This window comes from Protopterus annectens, chromosome 10.part0, assembly GCF_019279795.1.
Source record: "Protopterus annectens isolate FY-2018-M chromosome 10.part0, PAN1.0, whole genome shotgun sequence".
In the NCBI taxonomy this organism is placed as follows: domain Eukaryota; kingdom Metazoa; phylum Chordata; order Ceratodontiformes; family Protopteridae; genus Protopterus; species Protopterus annectens.
In genome coordinates this window covers 1765049259-1765071093 of record NC_056744.1, presented here as the reverse complement: position 1 = coordinate 1765071093, position 21835 = coordinate 1765049259, and positions in this window count along the sequence as shown.

The window sequence follows — 21835 nt, the reverse complement described above, 5'->3', positions numbered from 1 at the left end:
GTCAGGTACCTGTCTTGGGTGCTGCACTGGGGTCCCGCTCAACAGGCTGTATCTGGTGAAGGTCACAGTGATATGCCTCAGGGGCACTATGGTCCACCACAGAACACATGCATACAGGTCAGTCAGAGGCATGGACACATATGACTCACTCATTGACCATGCCAGTATGGCTGACCTGAGACATACCTCCCTGGAATACATGATAGGGAACATAGAATGGATCTCTCAGCATGTGGCACAGGCCAGTATGAGCCTAATCTTGGTTGCTAACATACCCTCACCAAGTATGCTACCACTATATGCGGGAAGGGTGTTGTATGTCTACATTATGCTCAGTCTCCAATGTCATTCATAGGGTATCCGCTGGCTGTCAACGTGTGCTTACATGCTAGGGAAGCCACAATGATGTGCAAGGGTCATCTTGCATATGACACCCATGGCCCGATGTATAATGGCAAAGATCCTTGGTACACACATACTGCCTTATGCTGCAGGACACGGTTTACATAGCCACCTCCGTGGGTATCACACAGGTTAGGACACTAACAGTGCTGCTGCACAACAACAGCAGTGTACACTGGAAGATGCATGCACCGGACACTGTCCTCAGCACGGTGAACTGCAATGTCTGTGCAGTACCAGATTCCTGATTCATGGCTCACAGGTGTTACCCATCACTGACAGGTTATGCCCCATACCATGCCTGCTGTCCCCTACACATGTAACACACATGGAAAGGGGGGTGGTATCCCAAGGTACCACAGATATACACACCTCCAGGTTGTTGGCACAGCACAAAGCATCAGGGCCTAATCATGTGCAGCTAACAGTGTGTCAGACTGCCATCTGGTTCATAGCCTGGCACACACAACCCTCCCATACACAGGAAGACCACCTATCCTCCATAACAACACTGGCAATATGACAGTCTCTAGAACTGTCTTTATATGGCTGGACTGCATCCAGCCAAACATTGTGCGTGAGCATTACTGTAGCTACAATACACTAGTTGAAGGGCTCACAGCATGTGGTCACTGAATTGCAGTGAAATGATATGTTACCACTACCACAACAGGTGGGAACATGCAGCACCTGTACATTGACTACAAGTACACTATATGGCCCAGACCAGATGTGTATCCCCTGCTGTAGGTATTTTACCATATACACCCACACTGTATAGACACATACCACGTGCGGACCCTGCACAGTAAGACACAGTCATATTGGTATACATTGCAAATACCATTTATCCACTCGAGGCATGTGTCAGACATGGTAACTACTGCACGTCACAGGTATTTATGTGTATGTGTCACACACACACATCATGTGTGCAATGCCATTGCTGGTTTAGGCAATGGCATGCATTGTTATGTACAAAGACCCACACAAGGTCATATTGTGTGACACAACCACACGAGGCAGTTGTGGGTTACCAAAACATACCTATCTGTACTCTGACAATGGTAATAGACACAGTAGCAGAGCACACTATTGGCATCACTAGCCAACTAGCCCTGTTTGGCTGTGCTGATAGTGTGGTGACATCCCCTGTGTTTACTGGGGGAATATGCAGCATCTGGTGTATTGTAGTATTTGCCAAAAGGATCTGTTTTCTCACACTTGCATTTACACACACCCTACTACCCCCCCCACCCCACACACACCCATGCACACTTGCCATTTGCAGGATTCATTCCACTACCTAACTAAGTCATGCCACGTGAGAGAGATGCATTAGCAAAGCGCACTATTTGGATTACTAGATAGTTGTTCTTCTCTGGCTGTACTTATAGGGTGCTGACAACATCAGTGTTTTGAAAGGGTATTGTGCATCAGGTAGTGTGATCTCCTGATTGCCAAAACTAACATGTTTTTCATATGGAAATGCACACACACAAACTCCCCACATCCAAACACACACACACTTGCAGGTTTCAAACCTCTACCTAAATATGTTATGGCACTTGAGAGTGACGCTGTAGCAGGTTGTGCTATTCAGAGTACTGGCACATGTCTCTTCTCAAGCTGTATGTATAGGGTGCTGTCATCATCACTGTTTGGAAAGGGTAATGTGCATCATGTAGTGTGATCACCTGATTTCAAAAATGCACATGTTTTTCATACAGAATTGCACACACACAGAGTCCCCACATCCAAACACACACACATGCCATTTACAGATTTCAAACTCCTACCTAACTATATTATGACACTCAAGAGAAACGCATTAGCAGAGTGCGCTATTCGCATAACTGGGAGGCTTCCCTTCTCCTGCTGTACTTATAGGGTGCTGACATCATCAGTGTTTAGAAAGGGGAATGTGCATCTGGTAGTGTGTTCTCCCAGTTGCCAAAAGGCACAGTTCCCTCACACAAAATTGCACACACACTAACCCCCTTCATCCAAACACACATACTTGCCATTTGCAGGACTTAAACCACTACCTAACTATGTTATGACACTCGAAAAGGATGCATTAGCAGAGCGCGCTATTGGCATTACTAGGAGGCTTCCCTTCTCCTGCTGTGTTTATAGGGTGCTGACATCATCCGTGTTTAGAAAGGGGAATGTGCATCCTGTAGTGCATTCTCCTAGTTGGCAAAAGGGATGCTTCTTTCAAACAGTCTTGAACACACACTAACCCCCTCCACACACACTGAGCATGTACAGAATTCAAACCCCTACTTAATTATGTTATGACACTTGAGATGGACGCATTAGCAGAGCGCGCTATTCGCATTACTGGGAGGCTTCTCTTCTCCTGCTGTACTTATAGGGTGCTGACATCATCAGTGTTTAGAAAGGGGAATGTGCATCCTGTAGTGTATTCTCCTAGTTGGCAAAAGGAATAACTTTTTCAAAGAGTCTTGAACATACACTAACCCCCTCCACACACACTGAGCATGTACAGGATTCAAACCCCTATCTAACTATCTTATGACACTTGAGACAGACGCATTAGCAGAGCATGCTATTCGCATTACTGGAAGGCTTTTTTTCTCCTGCTCTACTTATAGGGTGCTGACATCATCAGTGTTTAGAAAGGGAAATGTGCATCCTGTAGTGTATTCTCCTAGTTGGCAAAAGGGATACTTCTTTCAAACAGTCTTGAACACACACTAACCCTCTCCACACACACTGAGCATGCACAGGATTCAAACCCCTACCTAACTATGTTATGACATTCGAGACGGACACATTAGCAGAGCGCGCTATTCACATTACTGGGAGGTTTTCCTTCTCCTGCTGTACTTATAGGGTGCTGACATCATTAGTGTTTAGAAAGGGGAATGTGCATCCTGTAGTGTATTCTCCTAGTTGGCAAAAGGGATATTTCTTTCAAACAGTCTTGAGCACACACTAACCCCTTCCGCCAACACTGAGCATGTACAGGATTCATACCCCTACCTAACTATGTTATGACACTCAAGACGGACGCATTAGCAGAGTGCACTATTCGCATTACTGGGAGGTTTCTCTTCTGCTGCTGTACTTATAGGGTGCTGACATCATCAGTGTTTAGAAAGGGGAATGTGCATCCTGTAGTGTGTTTTCCCAGTTGCCAAAAGGGACATTTCCCTCTCACATCCTTTCACACACACAAACCACACACACACACACACACACACACACACACACACACACACACACACACACACACACACACACACACACACACACACACACACACACACACACACATCCTGTAGTGTGTTTTCCCAGTTGCCAAAAGGGACATTTCCCTCACACAGCCTTTTACACACACAAACCACACACACACTGAGCATTTGCAAGATTCGAATCCCTACCTAACTATATTATGACACTTGAGGGAGACGCATTAGCAGAGCACACTATCCGAATTACTGGGCATCTGTTCTGCACCTGTAGTATTTATAGGGTGCTGACATCTTTATTTCTACAGAGGTATGTACATGTAGTACTACCTGTCAGGTGGGGGATAGCATATATATGCATTTGCAGCCACCTATGTCAGGGTCAGATATGCACATTGCACTGGCAGGTTATGTTCTATACCATGCTTTGGGACCACAGGACCTGTAACACACAACACAACCATTCCAGAAAACCACACCCACATCCAGGACACACACTTAGCTTCCCTGGGAACAGTGCCAGGATATGCAGGTGTTCACATACACCATTCCAGTTGTTAACATCAGGTACAGGCATATTGTGTGTGAGAACTACTCAGGCCTCTACCACTTTACCCTACAGCCACTACAATTTGTGGGTCCATGTGCTATGGCAGAACCACACACCACAGCCACATGCGGGAATACATATTGCACCTGTCCATCTGCAACATGGGTACTCACTGTTCCACCCCAGAGGTAGACCACCATTGTTGATATCTGACCATACCCACCTTTCCCTGGACATCCATATCCCATCTCCACCCCCAGGCAAGGTTGTCACTGCACACAAACTGTATTTAGCACAAGCAGACTCTACACTTGTGTAGACTGGGGTGGACGACTTCAGAGGACCCATGCTGGGGGACTATACTGGCCACTCAGCATAATCCTTGACAATTGCATTCTATGAGCATGTGTACGGTTTGCATTGGTCATGCTATCCCACATATACCCATGACTGCTCCACAACAAGACACCTGTCAGCTGTACACCAGCCATATATGCGCTGTACAACAGACAGAGTAACCTAATACATTGCAGAGCTGTAAGCCCACAGAGGGAGGGCATCTGTGAACAGTTCCGGCATGGCACTTCATTCACACATACTCATTACAACACAGTGTTGACAGTGGAATCATCCAGAGAATGCAGATAGGGCTCCCCTCAGTCTGTTATTGATGGACACCTACTGTCAGAGATCCTCAGCAACCCTCTCACAGCACACACTGACAACATGGCTGTGGCTTAGCACATTCAATCCCTGGGACCTCCATGGTGCCCCTGCTTGACAGAGGCACAGCTCACTAGCCTCACATGTTGCCTTCTGTGACCTACTTTACAGTGGCACAGTAGCCTACTGTCCTGGGGATGCAGATGCCAAGCACACTCTGGCTGAGCTGTCATTCCCTAGGGCAACAAGCCTAGTATTGACCTCTACACCCATATGTTCAATAGTCGGATGCACAATATTTGTTGAGCTGTTCTACTGTTTGCAGGTCTTTATTGCCATAGCATTCCCTGTTCCTATGACCAACTTGTGTATCTGTGGAAGATGTTTGCATATGGCAGCAATCCACTATATCACTTATGTCTCTGTAGTCATTTACTGTGTGCACTGGGCTGATTGCTGTGTTGTGGTTGGTTCCTGGACTGACACATACAAATACCAGATATGTGTGGCCAACTGCTAAACGGAGATATGGCCTAAGTGTGCGAGCATGCCCAGTTCAGCCCTTCCATGGCATGTTGTCTGACATATGCCTCATTTATCAAAGTGTGCGAACATGCCCAGTGTGAGCTTTCCATATGTTGCACTCTGAAGTCCACCACATATTTGGGTGTGTGTGAACTTCAACAATATCTCACGTTTATGGTTGTGTGTTGGGTGTCATGTTGTGTACTAACTGGCTGACTGCTTCGTGTCTTCCACAACAGGGATTATACTGTGCCTGCAGGGATTGCATGGGATACTTTGCAGACAGTTCTCAACATACTTTCATAATGACCTAACACTGTAGTACCATATAGTGTACTGGTTCAGTACTTTTACTGTGGTGGACAGTATCCTGGGCTTTAGTCCTATGACTGCTTGACATCTTCATAGTGAGCACAACAGACTGTGTAGGGGCCAGTTGTGCACATATGACCATGTTGCAATATGTTCAGATATGGACTACCTACACCAGGCTCGTCCAACATTGCTAGTGTATTCCACAACATGGGTGGACATTGGCAAACACTAGCGATGTTCCCTAGGACATTTCTGATGCTAGTCACAGGGTGTGTTTGTCCTTTGACACACATTGTAACTGGAGTTTGCCATGACATATGTCATGGTTAGTATACTGTGCCTCCGTCTACCTCTGACATAACAGTGATACCCAGGGTTAGCCTACCATCTCCCATCCACTCATCAGGATTCCTCTTGAGGGGTGTCGATATGTGACTCTCTGGCTGACCTGTACCAGGAGTTTACTGAAGAGTGGGGGTGCCTTCTGTGTTATGGATCATTTTGTACAGCTTGTCCTATGTATGTCAGTGCTGGGGTTCAGGTTTCTCATGTGCATAGCTCACTGCCATTCAGATTGTACAAGGTGCAACATGTTCATTCATTCCAGGTTGGACATGGCTTCATACATCAGGCACAGCTTTCCTGTAGCTGGGAAGTATGGCGGTGTGTGGGGCTGCAGTTTGTTTACTCAGGCAACACATGGCATCTGTTCATGCTCTTTGCTACTCCTGGTGGGGTACTGTTGTGGACTTTACAGTTGATGGAGGGGTCTGCTGCGGTATATCCCACAGGGGCTATTGTAGTCACTTGTGACACTGATGGAGGAAAGCTGCAGAGCCACAGTGAGTTCCCCTTATCTACATCTGCCAACGTTCATGTTTGGGTGGGTATATAGTATATGTTTCTGCGAACACTACAGCCACATGTTTGTCCAGTGCAGGATATCTATCACCTTTTGTACCCAGGTCTCACATTACATGTTAGGTACCTCATGGGTTAACACCTGTGTGGTAATTTGTGGGCACTTACTGTATATCCACGGTGGTTGTCTATACACAGTTCTGCAATTAACTTGCTGACATGGCTATGGCTACAGTTGTCTGTTTGTAGGTGGCCCTTTTGTGGGTTGCTTGTGTCAGCTGGGGGTCAGATATGGTGGGCTGTTTGTACTCCTCTGCATACATGTTCAGTCACAGTCCTTCCATGTTGGCCTATACCTATGGGGCATATATACAGAACGGGGGTGAGGGGGGCCAAGACCAGGCCTTGTGGGATGCCACTCATATCCGCTTTGTAGTCTGACATGGATGCGGCATGTCTGACCATGTCAGTTCTGTCCTTGGTCTGGTTTGCAACCCCTCTACTGACATAGGGGTATATATTTAAGCTGGTGAACATATCCATACTGAACTCATACGGTATTGTCTAGAAGCATGTGCACGGTCCAGCTACACTGTGTGGACCACATTGCCCTCATCAATGACCTTAATGACTGCTTCAATTGGGTCAGACATGTTTAGGGGCCGGTTCTGCAGTTACGACAGCCACACTGTGCAGGGTCCAGTATCAGTAGGTCCAGAATAGCCTTCTGTCTGCGGTACATACTGATCCTTTCCATAGCTGTGCAGAACAAGCTTGTCAGGATCCTGGGGTGGTAGTTTGGAGTATCCATTCAGGCAACACCTTTGTTGTGATGGACCACTGTTGTTGTACACTGCTCTTTGGGTACATATCCTGTGGTAAGGCTGACATTGGGCAGTAGTGTGATTTGGCATTCCATTATTCTTGGAGTCCATGTTGGCCTCAGCACAGGACACCATCACATACCTTTGCTGCTGTGTGTTCTGCTTTGCAGATGATGGCTGTTACCTCAGCATCTGCAATGTCAGGGGACCATCAGTCTGCTGGGATAGGTATTTTGCACTCTGGGGGGGGGGGTGTTTGCACTGCACCTGACAGGTTGTATGTTAGCAATATGTGTGTGTGTTTGCTATGTTGTTTGTAACATCTGTGTGATTCGGAGCATATCTGTGGATGCCCAACATCAGTTGGGTAACCCTTGTGATTATCCTTAGTGTCCTGTACATTTTGTATCTTCATAGGTTCATGGGTTCATACTAGGCTATACACCCTAGGCCATTAGTAAGCCTAGCCAGAGTGTGTGTGTCTTTCGCCACCCCTTGCTATGTTCAATTATGGCCATTTATGAAGTTCTTCACTGTGCCTCTGTCTGGTCGTGACACAGTGAGGACCCCCAGTATACATGTATGGTCATCCATCCACTTGGCAATATTCCTGTTGAGGGGTGTCAGTTAGGGGCTCTGCCTACCATGGATTGGGATCCTGTTTCTGGGTGTGGGGAGCCTCTGGTTTACGTATCTGTCCCTCCCAGCACATCTTATTTCATTATGTGTTGAGGCTGACATCTGTGACTCTCACAGCTCCAATGGCTTTGATTTCCTGTGGTGGAGCATGTCCATTACTTCTGTGTTGGACATGGCCTTGTACAACAGACATACAATACCTCTGTGTAGGCAGTCTGTGACTGCAGTCAGCAGGGATGTCTACAGCCAGGCAGCATATGACATATATTTCACACCCTTTATCCTGTTGATGGGGTAACTATGAGGTCTTCCGAACCGCTGCAGGTGTCACATACGGTACATCCCATATGAGTCATTGTACTAGATTATGGGTCTGATAAGGGAACAGTACAGTGGCACAGTGAACTCTGTTGATGTTGATGTGAATCCTTTCATGATACGGTGTCCAATATCGACAATCTTCATAGCCACATTGGCATTGTGGGTGTCACATGACAGATTAATGTCGACCTGTGTCCCTAGGTCCCTGATTACTCCTTGCATACATAATGGTTTGACAGCTATGTGGTAATTTGTGTGTACCTTGTCTGGTATTTGGTGGGACATTCATACTGTCCAGTGTATTCAGGATGTCTGGGTGGAGTTCTTGTGTATGAGAGTGTGGTCTGTCACATGCTACAGACTGTACAGCAGTTTTGACTACAGTTATGTGCACATGGGTGGCCTCCGCTGCTTTGTGCATTGTCAGTTACCTGGCAATATGGGTGTCTGTGCTGCATATGGATACTCCCCCTCCTTTGATGTTTTGGTGTAGGTGTTGGGGCCATAACACATGATATGTGGTATACCCTACTAGTGCTGGTGTGCTATCACTAGGCTTGCAGCAGGCTTCTGTCACTGCACAGACATCGATGTTCTCCATAATGGGAAGTGCCTCAGGGGCATGCATATTGCATTTTACACATCTGGCATTGGTCAGCATTACCCTTATGTTTCCTACCACTTATGTTTTCTAGGGTGGTGGGTAGTCTTTTTGGCCTTGACTACATACGGCTCTATGGAGGCGGCAAAGGCATTATCCAGTATCTAGACACACACTGGTAACAGGTGCAAGCCATCCCTAGAATAGCGGCATGCCTTGTCATGCTTGACATCTCAAGCAGACAGACATTAGACCCTCTTGGACTGACAGCTGTAACTGTGCCAGCTGTTAAACATGAGCATTCTGTGTTTGTACTGTGGCATCATTCTTGGTGAGGGTTGGATGCTGCACACAGCCAGTGTCATACCACCCTGGGGTACATACTCAGAGGGACCATCCATGTCTCTTTTCATGTTGACCAGGGAGGTACATCTCAGGTAATTCACACCAGCATGGACATTGAGTGCATCATATTTCTGCTTGCTCTGGGGTGACCTGCGTACTTGTGTTATGTGGCATTTTGTGGCAGCCTACAGGCAGCTTACTCTACCCTTTCCCTTGTTCAGTCTGGTGAGTGGGACAGCAGTGTGTCTGCCTATACAGACACCTATTACAACTGTATCAGGCATGTTGTTTCGCCTTCTGGCCTGTGACTGTTTGGCACACCAGCTTTGCATACTATTCGTTGCAGGTGCTATGTTTGAAGGTTGTGGTTGCTTGTGCTCTGCTTTGGAGGCTTCTGTTGGTGTGGTGTGTTTGTAATTAAGGCCTCCGGGAATATTTGTCTGTGTTTATGTGTTTGGTTTACAGTTGTGGTAGGTCTATGTGGGACTGGGTTTGTGGTGTATGTGGTTACCTTCTCCTCCTGACTAGTTTTGACAGTACTGAGTTGGTGGAGCTCAACCTCTGGTTTGGATACATGGATGCATCTATCACATATATTTGTATTTATTGGGGGGTGTTGTGGTTGTCTGTGTACTTGGGACTGGTGTCACATTGCCTCTGGATTCACAGATTCTACTTGTTGTGGCTGGACTTAGTGGATTGTATGTGTGGACATATGTTATTGCCATACTACTGGTCAGTGATTACTCCACTTTTTATGTTTGCTCTATCATGTGGTAGCTTCCTCATTCTCTTGCATGGTTTGGTAATGGCTGGAGTCCAGCATGCCAGATGCCTGCGTGTATGGCATTGTATGTTGTTGTTATTTGTGATTGCATACTCCAAGCATTCCTGGCTGTGTTCATGGAATGCCTGTATAACATGTTCTGTGGTGTGTCCCATATTCTGCACTTGCACAGGGCCTTTTGTGGATTCAACATCGGTTTTGAGGGCTGCAACCTATGCTTTACACATGTTTTTCACTGTGGTATTCTGGCCAGGGACTGGGGTCAGGATGTGTATATCCAGTGTGATTACTCTATGGTCTGGTCTTACCAGTGAGGGGTACACTTCTCATCTTGCCATCCAGTACACATGTTGCTGATTATCACATCCAGTATGCTTACCCCTCTTGTGGGAGTGGTACATTGTTCCTGGGCATTTTGGTTTATGGATTCTGGGTAATTTTCTCCTACTGTGTTGGTGCTAGTATAATGCTCCCGGTGTATGTCTGGGTATTTTCAGTCAAGCAATATGATGTGGTTTCGGGGCTTGATATATTTATGTATTCCGACATAGGCCATGTGCAGTTGCTGGTATTAGGACAGTAGTCTGCAGCAGGCTATATACTGGGAAGCGGTTTTAGCCATTGGTATTTGACCATGGCTAATCCATGCTGCTTCTTGTTGCGGTACCAACATGGGGGTGTGGTTATCCTTGCCATTTCTTGCTAGTCACCCTCCTTTTGTAGCTTGTTCCATGTTTTCCGGCTGTACACCTGGTGGTGTTAGGGTGCTGATGTGAGCCTTGACCCAGTTCTCTATCACAGGACTGGTATCTACATTCTCCATACTGTGTGCGTTTACACTGCACACATCTTGCTGTTTAGACATCTGTCATTGGGTAGCATTACATCTAGGTTCCTATCCCTTGTAGAACCTATGAAGGTGGGTTTGTGTTTTGAGACTTACCTATTCAGGGCATGCTGTGGGTACTGACAGCCTTTGCCAGTATCCATGTGGCATGGCATGATAGGTGCACGCCACCACTAGCAGGTGGTGCATCATGTCATGCTCTGCATGTCTTCCCAGCCTGAAACACATTGGCTCCCCTTTGACTAACTGCATTACTTCAGCCAGTTATTGCACTTGATCATCCCATCGTCATTTTGTGGCTTCATGCTTGGTGAGGGTGGATGTTAGTCAGGGTGCTCATGTGTGCGTATAGTACATGGTGTTACATTACTTAATACATGGCATTCATGCCTCAGGTGGTGCTGCAGGGCTGCCTCTGTCGGATGCGCATATTACACTTCCCTGTACATGTTTGTGAGCAGGTCATGTCATTTTAGGCATCCATGTTATTATTTGAGTGAGTCAGAGGGGGTATCATTCCCAGGGTTCCTACTGAGCCAGTGTATGTGCTATGCATTGCCTCTTTGCCAAGGCCAGGGCATACTGGGCACGCCTCCTTCTACCTACTGGGGCAGGCTCAGGTTGTTCCTCCTCCGAGTCACACTCTGCCTGTGATGGCCTTGGCAATGGTGGGGGGCTGTTTGGCCCGGCCCTATGCTGGTCCTGCTGCAGCTGTTTTCGCAAGATCATATTATGTAGCATAGCACATACCATGACAATTTGGGTACATGTAGTTGGTGTGTACTGCAAGGCTCCACCAGATGTGTCCAGACACCGGAACCGTGACTTGAGCAGCCCAAACACACACTCTATTACATTACGTGTTTGTGCGTGTGCCTCATTATGGGGTTCCTGTTCAGGTGTGTGTGCGTTTCTGATGGGTGTCATCAGCCACGGCTCCAGTGCATAACCTGCATCCCCCACTAGGTGTCCGTGTGGGATGTCCCCAATGGCAAATGTCTGGTACAGCTGCGTCAAATGCCAGATGTGGGAATCGTGGTAACTCCCAGGGCAGCCAGCACACACATTCATTATTATGCCCTGGGCATCACACACGACCTGGCAGTTGATGGAGGGGAAGCCCTTGCGGTTAATGTAGGCCCTACCCCGCTCATCGGCTGGTGCTTTGATGCATATGTGCGTGCAGTCTATTGCACCCACTAACTCAGGGTATTCCACTATTTGCTGGAAGAGACGCATATTGCTGGCCAATACCTCACGGGCATTGGGGAAATATACATGATCACCGACATGTGCTGACATGGCATCCAGGAACTGGTGCAGTACCCTGGAGGCTGATGCCTGTGATATCCCCATCATATCGCCAGTTGGTCTCTGGAAGGTACCTGTTGCTAGTATTCTTAGGCCAACACATACCTTGGTTTCCACTGGGATGGGTTCCCCTCTGTTGGTTCTGTGTGTGAGGCGTGGCCTGCACAGCTCAAAAATTTGCTGCAGGAGCTCTCTGTCCACTCTATAGCGCTCTACTATCTCCAGCTCATGTAACCCATGGTAGGTGACTCTGGGCCTGTACACTCTTCTCCGTCTCCTCACTGTGGGTTGTCTGGCACCATCTGCATTGTCACCACCCTCAGCAAGTCGCCTATGTCTCATTATGACAGCTATGGCAGCCCCTAACATTTCTGCTCTGACTGAAGCTTTTTAAGTTTTCACTTCTATTAGCTTACTCCTGTCTTGCAGTGTCTCTTAAGAGAAACATCCTGCACTACTGTTTGCAGAGTTTTAAGTGCTGTGCTGGGCTACTATTCTGCCTGTGTAATTGCCTGCTTCTAATTGTTTTCACCTGCTAGCTTCAGCAGTTATCCCTGCTAGCTTCCTATTAATTCTATTTCTTCCTTTTTCCTCTCTGTTTCCTCAGGGGGGAGCAACGTGCATACCATCAGAAACACGCTCACAGTGGCTTACACGCGCGCACACGTGTTTACACGGTTCAGAATCTACTTATTCGGGTTAAAACGCGTGTACACCAGCGCAGACACTGTTACACGTCTGCCAACAGCCTCCAACATACTCAGCCTGCCCTACACACGCGCACACCCGTGCAAACAGTATTAAACATCTCCCAACACGTTCCCACATGCTCAGTCTGCCTTACACGCGTGCACACTGCCCTACTTGCGCTTCATGGCGTGCACACGTGCGCATGCACGCCCAGCAAGAAACGTTGGTGTAAGTAACAGTGTACACCTTCCATTTCTTGGCTTTCCATGACTTATCTAGTGGCACACCTCTTTCCATGATCTGTGTCTGTCATCTGTCATGTTACACTGGCCTCCAATGAACTGCATTTCTTTCTACCATTCCCCCCTGTGATGTCACCTATCTTCTACTCTATTCCCCCCCTTATGTATCTCTTACACTACTCAGACTGTGCTCATTTGCTATGTGACTGTGAGATTCAGTATCCTAACCCTCATTTACATGAGATTGCCTGCTAATGCTTAGTTACATGTCTTAGACTCAGCTTCCCCCCTTAGCAACCACTACACGGTGATCATGTTGTTTTTGGTCTGCTGGTCCCTGCATTGTCATTCCATGTATTGCATGAAACCCACATTTGTGGGTTTATAACCTTCTTTTTTATGGTTTTATGCAGCGCAGCCCATTTGCGCGGGGCTGCACTGGGTTTAAACATCGGCGATCGCCGAAAAAAAAATTATATTTTTAATATTTTGGCATCGGGTTATATTGCCAATGAACACATATTTGGCCATTGGCATGCTGCCTGAGTCATATGCACCCTTTTTTGGAGCTGACATGGCTCCATTGTGGAATTTGCAGAAACATACTCAGTTGCCAACTGAGTACATTTCTGCAGCTAAAACGTCTCTTACACGGACTGGTTTCTGCTTCGTGGATTGCTAATACACCTCATTTGCATACCTTTTGGCTGCAAGTGAGGTATTTAGCATGTCCACGCCCAGCCCGTGTAAGAGACGTTTTAGCTGGTCTCTTACACGGAGTTTAGGGCTGTTCCTGGATCATGAGGCTTGCATGGAGTGTTGCACATCTCTTACACTCCATGCAAGCCTTCGTGAATCCTGCCCAATATCTTTTGCTAGTGTTAACTAAACACAGATAAAAGCATAACTGAAACTGGTACATGTTATATTCTGAGTACCAAACCATTGTTGTTTGAACATTGATATACTGAAACTAATAATATTGTACAATAGTTTGAAAACATGAGAACATTTTGACAGTGTTTTCTGAACACAAATAAACTGGAATTTATTTGAACACAGATAGACTGAAAACTACTACTGCTGTACAATTGTTACCATGAACCTGATAACATGACAACATTGCCTGAAAACATACATATTTACTTTAACTCATATATTTTAACTTTAAACAAATGTAGAAATAACTGAAACACATAAACAGTTGCCACATTTTGTTCTGCATTGTTTCAGTTGCTGATCAAGTATAAAGGAAGGCCTGCTTTAATGTTGAGGTGTACTCTTTATAGTTAGGCATTTTAAACCTCTTTTTTATTTTTTGTGCAAGGTTAGGTAGCTAAAGTTTTTGATTGTATTTAGTATCAGGTCTTTAAAATAACATTTGCATTTTAACAATTATAATCTGATAGCATTGCTTATTGCCCTGACTTTATTTACATTTTTTGCATGATAAAAGAAGTTATGTCTTATCATAATGTTCCATCTGTGTTGTTGATCTTTGTTCGGTCATTACTGTTGCGTTTCGGTTCTGACAATATCAAGCTCGCATCAGCCAAAAAACTCTCGAGCCAAGGTCCTACCTAGAATTCTCTGCTCCCTGTTACCTCAGATTGAGTTTGCAAGTTGTTAGATAAAAGTAGAGGCTACCTCTGGCCATAACAGACCTACACGAAAGGAGTACATGAGATCAACCAACAACCTCCAGAGGGGGGATGGAGGGTGGGAATTAATGACTGAACAAAGATCAACAACACAGATGGAATGTTATGGTAAGACATAACTTCTTTATCTGATGTTGTTAATCTTTGTTCATTCCTTAATGTTGTTACAGAGTCCCCAGCTACCTGTATTCCTGGGTGGTCCTCATGGAAGGACATTCCTGAGCACCAATGGAGCCAAAGGAAGCTCTAACTCTAGAGGCCAAGTCCAGTTTGTAATGAAGAATAAAGGTATGAGGTTTGTCCCAAACTGCAGCTGAGCAAATATCATTGAGGGAAGCCTTAGCATGGAAAGCTGCTGAAGTTGCCATAGATCTTGTAGAATGGGGTTTGACTCTATGAGGCAAGCTGAGATTGTTTTTTGTTGTAGACAAAGATGATACAATTTCTCAACCATGAAGCCAAGGTAACTTTTGATACAGGATGACCCTGTCTATGTCCAGAGAAGGCCAGAAACAGTTGGTCCGATTTACGGGTAGATTTTGTTCTGTCTAGGTAAAATCATATTTGCCTGTGAACATCCAGGAAGTGCAGGCAATACTCTCCCTTGTTAGAATGGTTAGAAAAGAACACTGGAAGGTCAATAGACTAGTTGATAGATCGCTCTGACACCACTTTTGGTAAAAAGGTAGAATTGGTTTTCAGTGATACCCTATCCTTATGGAAGATAAGATAGGGAGGTTTGATGCATAAGGCATGAATTTCCGACAATCGCCTGGCCGATGAGATTGCAATCAGAAACAAGGTTTTCCAAGAGAGGTATTTTAAATCACAAGAAGATACAGGTTCAAAGGGTGGAGCTGTTAGAGCTTGCAAAACCAAAGCCAGATCCCAAGGTTTTATGGGTTCTCTAAAGGGGGGTTTTAGATGTATAACCCCTTTCAAGAAAATCTTACAGAGTCTGTGTGACATAAGTAAAGAGTCTTGACAACCAATATGAAAATTTCTGATGGCAGCTAAGTGCACATGGATAGTAGAGGCAGACACCCCAGCATGGAAAAGTGTGATAAGTAATCCAATACCACTGAGACCGGGGTTGACAAGGGGTCTATTTGTTTATTTGCTGCCCATAGAGAGAACCTCTTCCATTTGTTAAGATAGATTAGTCTGGTGGATGATTTATGAGATGCTATAAGAATATTTTGTAGTGGGGATGAAAGATTTTCATGCCTGGCAATCATTGGAAGTGGAGTAACCAAGCTGTCAGTTTCAGGGTTGTTAGACTGGAGTGAATCAGACCCTGTGGATGGGAGATCAACGTTGGGGATGGATTGAGGATCCACGGTTGATCTAGCAGGTGAGGCCAGAGGAAGGGAAACCAGACATGACGAGGCCAATATGGAACAATGAGGATCACTTTGCTCTTTAACTGTTGTGCTTTCTTTAGAAATTGGGAGATGAGGGGAAGAGGAGGATAGGCGTAAAGAAGACCCAAGGGTCAAGCGTGGACTAGAGCGTCCCTTGGTGACTGTCTCTGAGGGGGGATCAGGGCAAAGTAGTTGCTGCACTTGTAGTTTGTTGGGGAGGCAAATAGGTTGCAGCAAGGCTGGCCCCAGTGGTTGAAGATTTTTGCCACTATTATAGGATTGAGGGACCACTCGTGATGCTGTAGAATACACCTGCTCAATTTGTCTGCTATCACGTTGGAGCTCCCAGGAATGTGCATTGCAAACAGAAAGTAGTTGTGAGCTATCGCCCATTGCCATACTCTCAGGGCCTCTTGGCATAATGGGTAAGATCAGGTGCCCCATTGTTTATTGATGTACCAAACCACTGACATGTTGTCTGATTGGATCGCAATAGTCCCTGACAGAAGGATGGAGTGAAATGCCTGCAACAGTAGAAGCACCACCCTCAGTTCCAGGACATTGATATGCAAAAGGGCCTCTGTCTCTGACCAGGTGCCTTGGACTGAGTTTGCCTAACATAGACCCCCCCAACACCCCATCAGGGAGGCATCTGTGGTCACTGTGGCTGTTGGTTGATGGGGGTTGAAAGGATGAAGCCATTGTTGTGGATTTTGAGACGTCCACCAGAATAAATCCTGCTTGCATCTCTGAGTCACAGTTCATTTGAAAAGACATAAGATGTAGAGGGTATCACTGAGTGAGAAGTAGCCATTGAAGGAGTCTCATGTGGAATCTGGCTAAAGGAACTATTGTAATCAAAGCTGCCATTGACCCCAACAGTTGAAGTACAGATTGAGCTGGGGATTTATGGTGACAGAGCAGTGGTTGAACTTGTCTTATTCTCTGGAGTCTGTGTTCTGGGAGGGATGGTGTGCAATTTCTCATGTCCAACAGTACCCCAAGGAATTCCAAAGACTGAGTTGGGGTTGTGTTGGATTTCTCCCAGTTTAAAGTGATTCCCAGGCTTTGAGTTGTTAGGAGAGTATACTGCAGGGCTTCTTCCAGTAGATGCTTGGTGTGGGCGGTGAGGAGCCAGTCATCTAGATATGGAAATGCCTGGAATCCTTGAAGTCGCAAGTGAGCGGTAACCACTGCCATGCATTTTGTGAACACTCTGGGGGCTGTAGAGAGACCGAAGAGCAGGGCTCAAAATTGGTAGTGACTGGCTCCTATATGGAAGGGGAGGTATCTTCTTGAGCATTTGTCCATTTTTATGAGGTAATATGCATCTTGAATATTTACAGAGCACATCCAATCATTTTCTTCCAGGGGAGGAAGGATAGACTGAACCGTGACCATCTGAAATTTCTCCATTTTTACAAATCTGTTTAGTGTACTGAGATCCAGAATTAGTCTCCAGTCCCCTGTCTTTTTTGGCACTAAAAAGAACCTTAAGTAAAATCTGGATCTTATCTAGTCTGGGGGGACCATCTGGATGACTCTTTTTTGTAGCAGCTTTTGGATTTTGTGTGCTGCTGTTTCCCTTTGACTGGGTCGGACGTTGGGTAACACTCTTGATGAGACTAGGCAAAGATGAAAGGGGATGTGATAGCCTCTGGATATAATCCATTGTACTCAAGAATTGGTTGTTATCTTTTGCCAGGCAGTGGAGTACAAGAAGAGATGACCCCCGACTGCTTCTAGAGGTGAGCAGTCGGGCAACGCTTCAGGAGCACTGATAGGGTTGGCCAGAGAAAGAATCTCTGAAACCCCAGTTTCACGGACCTCCTCTGCCTCAAAAGGAGTGTCTTCCATTGGAGATTCCCCCAATGCCTCTAGGGGAAAACTCAGCATGTACATCCCAGAAAGAACCCTGAGATTTCCTGTGCCAGATCTTTCCATTCCTCTGATTTCTGGAGTAGAATCGCTGAGGAGTGGAGTGTCTGACACCAGTGGCAGACACGGTCTTGCTATCTTGTTCGCACCGTGCCAGCATATCCTTCACTTTGGGGCCAAACAAAGAAGCAGCCTCTATGGGGGCATTCATGAAGGAAGCCTTAAAGGAGTCCACAAAGGCGCATCCAGGCATGTTGTCTAGTAACTATACCTGAGCCTGCTTCTCTAGCCGCCCCTTCCATTGTGTGGGAAATAAGACACATGGAAGAGTTGGAAATGGACTCTAGGGTGGCTATCTGAGAAGCCACATTATCACAGACTTTATCAGAAACTGCTCCTGCCAATGTTTCAGAGAGCTGGTTTATAAGATCTTGCTGAAGCCTGGTAAAATGTGCCAAATAATTCAAAGACCTTATGGTGAAGGTTGATGAAGCAAACACACGCTTCCCTATTCTGTCAATTGCCTGGGACTCCTTGTTGGGCGGATGGACAGTTTGGCTCTCCTCTGCCAAATCCTTCTTAGTAGCAGCTGCCACCACCATAGCATCTACTGGAAGACCTCATGACCAGTGAGGGTGCTCATCTGGGGGTGATAAAATTTTATCAGGCCTCTTAGGTATTGCTTCCATGGTATCAGGAGCCTTCAATGTGTACTGCACAATGAGCTGGACAAGCTCATCAGCAGGCAGGGTGATCCAGGAGGTAGGGGGCCAGGCACAAAAATCCTGCAGGAATACAGATTCCTCAGAGGAAGGATTAGCAGGTTTCCAGTCACCTCTCTGTCTAAGAATCTTGAGGATGTTGCCAAAGGACACCTTATCAGAGGGTAACCATGGGGACCCTTCCCTGTCATCAAAATACGTATCTTCAGTTAATGACTCCTCAGTGGAGTCCATGTGCTTCCTCTTGCATGCTGCTTTGCTGGGTGCTTCCTCAGTGGGATGTTTTGGGGAAGATTGAAAAGAGGGGGTCTCCTGAGGAGGAGAGACCTGAGGCTGTTGTGTCCAGTATCCGGGGGTTGAGGCTTGTGGCAGTTGCAGCACAGAGGGGGGAGAGGACTCCGATAAATGAACTTTGCCAGCAGAGGCAAGCACCCTCTCCATGGCTTGGAAACCTGCCCCACTCAAAGAGGGATGAGAGCCTGAAACCAAGCACAACAGCCTCGGAACCAGGGTCACAACCCCACCCCGATGAGCCCCCTCCCGATGAGGAGTCTCAAGAGGGCCGTGAACAGCAAAAGAGAGAGAGCATCCCTGGACGGTCCCATAGAAAAAATTGGTGTGGAGCCAGGAATACCCTCCCCAATGGCACAGCCATTGACCTGAGAAGGACCCGATGCCCAGTGCACTGATGGCCACATGGATGACTCTGGTTCCAAAGCGAGGTCCACTATTGGAGTCGGAGGAAGGAAAACTAATGGAGTAATAGGCTTTGAAACTTGAATGGAAATCAAAGGAGGAGTATACGTTGGGGTTTAAGGCAAAATACGGTCACCTGAATGAGGGAACATGGACTTTAACTGTTGAGAGAGACCTCTGGCCACAAACAACTGATCAGCAAGCCACAACACATCCTGTTTAGAAAGACTCTTGGTTGACCTCATGTAGAAGGCCGATGGCGATTCTGGCCTTTCTAGGAAAGAACTATACAGACTGTTAGCAAAAGGATCCAGTGAAGGGTAATATTTGGTCCTTGCTAATTCAATAGGTGCAGACCTTGGAGCTAAGGAAGCCTGCACCGAAGAAAACGGTGTGGAAAAGATCTGCGCCAAAGGTATCATCATCATCATAGTAATTGAAGGTGTCTGCACCATAAAAGTCAAAGGCTGCTCCGAAGGGTACAGTGCCATAGTGGAAAGTGTCTGCACGGGTAATACAGATGGTGCCAAGAAGGACTGCACCGAAGTACATATCAGTGCTGAGAAAGTCTGCACCGTGGAGTAAAGAAAAGTCATGCTTGGAGCCGAAGGTGACTGTACCAATGGTGTCGAAGGGGACTGAACCTGTAATGATGGTGCCATAAGGGGTTGCGACAGAACTGTCGGAACTGAAGTTTTCTGCACTGGGAACTGCAGTGCTGATATCAATAAAGGAGACATGGCTGTCAGGATGATTTGAGGCGGTGCCAGGCCTGGAGCTGACAAGGTCACAGGTGGCAGTGCCAGAGTAGTAGTCAATGTCACCTTCTTGTGAGTTGACTCCCTATGATCTCCAGAGGGAGAAGAAGGGAGTGACTTTGAGGAAGAGGAGGAAGAATGCCTTTTGAGGGGTTTAACAGGATGGGGTGAGCCCTCCAACCCAGAAATAGCCTCAGAGAAAGGACACTTGAGGAGACCTTTCAGTATTAACTTATTCTTCCTCTCACTGAGAGTCGTAGTAGAGAAGTTTTTACAAATCCCACATGGGGGCTCTACAGTCATGTGAGAGGCATTAAGACAGTAGAGACATAAATCATGGCCATCGGAAAGCAGTAACTTACGGCCGCAATCCTTGCACTGCTTGAAACCAACTGAACTTTTGTTATCCGAAATATCTGTGGAGAAGAAGCACAGTAACAAAAAGGAAGAATCATGGATACCCAAAAAAAAGGGGTAAAAAGGAGAAAGGAAGACTTACCAATGATGGTAATGGAGAATTACCACAAGGTAAGAAAAGAAGGTAATAAAGGTAATGGACTAGAGGGAGAAAGTCTAAAGTATGCGATAGGGTAGGAAAATATTAGAATAAACTTTTAAGAAAAGTTTTAGAGTAATAACAATATATAATTTGCCAAAAATTAGACACTTAGCTGAGAGAGTGGCTTGACACGGCTGTTCAGCAATGCGGCAAATGAGATCTGAGGTAATAGGGAGCAGAGCATTCTGGATAGGACCATGGCTCGAGAGTTTTTTGGCTGACGTGAGCATGATATTGGCCGGCTCGTTTCCGAGGACAGAACTGAAACCCAACAGTAAGGAATGAATGAAGATTAACAACATCAGATTGCAGCTTTAACAACTATAAACTGGCAGCATTATTTACTGTGCTGACTTTATTTATATTTTTTGCATAAAATAAACATACTTTTTTTGCATGAAATAAACATATGCTGCTAATAAGCTTTTGCAAGTCTGTAGACAAACTGATTTTTTATAATATTTTGTTATTAAAATTTAACACAACACCTAATTTTGACATAATCCCCGGGATTCATGAAGCTCGGCGCAAGGCCGGCGTAAGGACTGCGCCGGCGGTGCAGTGAATAGCCGGCGTAGTAGCGCCATATGCATATTAATGAGAGTGCACCGCAACCACAGACACGTGCGTAGTGTACGTGAGCGAGCCCAAGTAGGATGCGTCCGGAGGCGTGGCTAAGCCGGCATGCGGTGAGCAACCTAATGTGCTGACTGCCACAGTCCGCCCATAATAGTAATGGCAGCAGCCAGGGCCCGTGCAGAATGAAATGCACGTAGAGTATGCAACATAGTACCCGTCCCAACTAAACGGAGAAGCAAATACAACCCACGAAGGCTTAAGTGTACCCGGCCCAAGGAGCAAAGGATATGCATGAGACCGCTTTGTTCCGCAATGCACCGCCAGTGGTTATACTCAGAGAAGGTGTACAGCAGCATGTCAGCGCCGCACCGACATAGGAGTAGCGACTAAGGTCACCACCTGTCCCACTTTGCGAGGGCAGTCCCTGTATGGGCAGTTGTGTCCCGAAAAGAATATTAAAATGGCAAATGTGCT